The sequence below is a fragment of the Apium graveolens genome, chromosome 4 (genome assembly GCF_009905375.1).
Source record: "Apium graveolens cultivar Ventura chromosome 4, ASM990537v1, whole genome shotgun sequence".
NCBI lineage: Eukaryota > Viridiplantae > Streptophyta > Magnoliopsida > Apiales > Apiaceae > Apium > Apium graveolens.
The window spans coordinates 71,857,902-71,861,284 of NC_133650.1; the positions used below are offsets into that span (position 1 = coordinate 71,857,902).

At 40.1% G+C, this 3,383-nt stretch overlaps 1 non-coding gene across 1 annotated transcript; it reads left to right on the forward strand.

Annotated features, from left to right (window-relative positions):
• Positions 1–2,381: 2,381 nt before the first annotated feature.
• On the forward strand, positions 2,382–2,485 carry LOC141723221 (small nucleolar RNA R71). The gene has a single exon (XR_012576207.1). It is a non-coding gene; the product is annotated as a small nucleolar RNA R71 (small nucleolar RNA).
• The last annotated feature ends 898 nt before the right edge of the window (positions 2,486–3,383 follow it).

Below are 3,383 nucleotides of genomic sequence, written 5' to 3' on the forward strand. Positions count from 1 at the left end.
CTGATCTTCTAAGGCAATGCAAATCTGATTATAGCCTGAGTACCCATCCAGAAGGCAATAATACTTAAGCATTTGATCAATGAATGGAAGTGGAAAATAATCCTTCCTGGTGGCTTTATTCATCTTCCGATAATCCATGCATACTCTCCATCATGTGACTATCCGCGTAGGGATGAGCTCATTCTTCTCATTAGCCACAACTGTAATGCCTCCTTTCTTGGGCACACACTGCACTGGGCTCACCCATGAACTGTCTAAAATAGGATAGATGATCCATACATCCAGCCATTTAAGAATTTCTTTCTTCACCACCTATTTCATGATAGGATTGAGTCTTCTCTGATGTTCAACGGTAGGTTTACTTCCTTCCTCAAACAGAATTTTATACATACAATAGGAAGGGCTGATTCCCTTGATATCTGCTATAGTCCACCCAATTGCTAATTTAAACTCTCTCAGAATTCACAAGAGCTTGTCTTCATAATTACCTGAAAGGTTAGATGCAATAATAACAGGTAAAGTAGATACATCACCTAAAAAGCATACCTCAAGCGATCAGGCAGTGGTTTGAGCTCAAGTGTGGGAGCTTCTTCAATAAGAATTTTTCAGCTCTGCTAATTCAAGAGACTCGAATGGCAATTCCAACTTCTTTTTCCACAGAGATGCATTTAAAAGTTGAATTGCTCTGGCCCTTCTTTGTCTTCACTATCATATTCCCTTGTTAAAGCTCTCTCTAAGGTATTTGACCTTAACAATTGATCAAGTTCCGAATTCAATACAGAGTCGACCATCTCTACCTTATATCACTCCTCTTCATCTGTGGGGATTTTTATTGCGTTGAAGACATTAAAAGTGACATCCTGATCCTGAACCCTCATTGTAAGTTCTCCCTTTTGCACATCGATCAAAGTTCGGCCTGTAGCTAAGAATGGTCTTCCCAAGATAATAAGAATCTTCTTATCCTCCTCAAAGTCTAGGATGACAAAATCAGCAGGGAAGATGAGTTTATCCACCTTAACCAAGACAAAGTAAGGACATGTTTGTAGGTTTTGGATCAGGCAGACCAAGTTTCCTGAAGACAGAAAATGGCATCATATTGATGCTAGCTCCCAAGTCACACAAAAACTTGTTGAAAGATAACTCGCCAATGGTGCATGGTATCATGAAGGATCCTGGTTCTTTAAGTTTAGGAGGCAGTTTCTGTTGCAGTACCGCACTGCACTCTTCTGTGAGAGCAACGGTTTCCAACTCCTCAAGCTTCAACTTCTGAGATAGAATACCCTTCATGAACTTAGCATAGCTCGGCATCTGCTCTAGAGCATCCGCAAAAGGTATGTTAATATACAATTTCTTGAAAACATCCAAAAATATGGAAAATGGCTTTTAGGATATGGAGGAGGCGGATAGACCTGTTTATCTCCTGTATTCTAATCAGGAATAGTGTGTTCAGCACAATTTTTCTTTGTTTCCACTTCGCCCTCCTTCTAATCAGCTATTTCCTCAACATTTACAGTTTCTGGTACAGGGGCATACGCGGGTGAGCTTGGATAGGGCGCTGGCGCACTTGGCTTTTGCCGAAAATTTTTAGATTCTGATTTTTGATGGTTAGTGACCTTTTCGAACCTCAAAGTTATTGCTTTCAACTATTCTTTGACTTCCCTCTTGCCTGGGTTAGCTTCCGTAACACTAGGAAGAGTTCCTTGTGGTCGATTCAGCAGCACATTAGCAATTTGGCCTATTTGATTCTCCAAAGTTTTGATCGAAACTACTTGGCTTTTACACATTAGCCTCAATTCCTCCATTTCAGATTTTCATTAGCAGATAGACCGGCACTTCCATGAGATTGTTGTTGCATTACCGGTGACTGAAATTATTGCCTTTGTGCATACTGTTGTTGAAAACTCAGGAGGTTGAATGGTTTGGCTCCAAACTGCTGATAAGGCTGTTGTGGATGTTACATACCACTTTGATTATTGCTGCAACTGAAATTAGGATGGTTTTGGTTGTTAGGATGATAAGTGGCCGGAACTGGTTGTTGTGGTCTCTGAAAATTGCCCACAAGCTGTGCTGACTCACTAGATATAGCACTTTGATCTGTCACATGTGCACTTGCATAAAGCTCACAAACACTTGCTATCTGATGAACTCCATAGTTAGCCAGAGAATCTACTTTCATAGTTAATGCCTTTAGCTGAGCAGCTATAGCCGTAGCTGTATCCACCTCCAGAATTCCTGCTACCTTTCCTTGTGGCAGTCTCTGACTTGGGTTTTGATATTCATTAGCAGCCATCATTTCAATTAGCTCATAAGCTTCCTCGTAGCTATTAGCCCACATGGCTCCCCAACCATTATAGAAGAAATTGATTACCATCTAATCAGGCATTCAATGATGAGGACACTTCCTAAACATCTCCTTGTAGCGCTCCCAAGCTTCACATAAAGATTCTCCCGACTGCTGTGCAAATTGAGTAAGAGCATCCTGATTGCAGCTATTTTTTCCACAGGGAAAAATTTAGTAAGAAATTTCTGAGCAAGATCCTCCCATATCACAATAGAACCTGGTGGTAGAGAGTGCAACCGACTCGTAGCTTTATCCCTCATAGAAAATGGGAAAAGTCTCAGTTTCACAGCATCTTCCGAAACACCGTTGAACTTGAAGGTGTCGCAGATCTCGATGAAATCCCTAATGTGCATATTGGGATCTTCCATTGGAGAACTTCTAAACAGGACTGAATTTTGTACCATTTGAATCATGCCAGGCTTGATTTCAAAGATATAAGATGCAATGGATGGTCTGACAATGCTAGACTGAATGTCATTGATTTTTGATTGAGAATAATCCTTCAATACTTTCGTTTCTGTTGTTGGTTATCCCATTTCAATGATCACCTCCTTTTCTACTTGTTCTAGTTTGTCCTTATGAGATTGAGAACGTGTTCGCATACACGCTCAATCGAATACCTGAAACACACAACAAAGTAAACTTTATAAGAGAATAATCCTAGTAAGTGAACTTTAATGACCACTGATGACAAGCACATAAACTAAATTTAACACCGATCCACAGCAGCGGCGCAAGAAACTTGTTCGCACAAGTCTGATAAGTCACTTACTGATATATATAATAGCTTTTTGACACTGTTGAATGATCTATCATTGGCTGGAAGAGAGTATGAAAGAGAATACCCAAACACCAAGTTTCTGAGAGCTCTTCCAGAAGATTGGGATACTCAAGCCTCAATAATCAGGCATTAATACGATCTTGATTCATTGATTATGGATGAAGTGTATGGGATGTTGAAAACTCATGACCAGGATATCCATCAAAGGAAGAATAAAAAGAGTTGGAAGATGAATGTTGTGGCTCTTAATGATGAGACTCA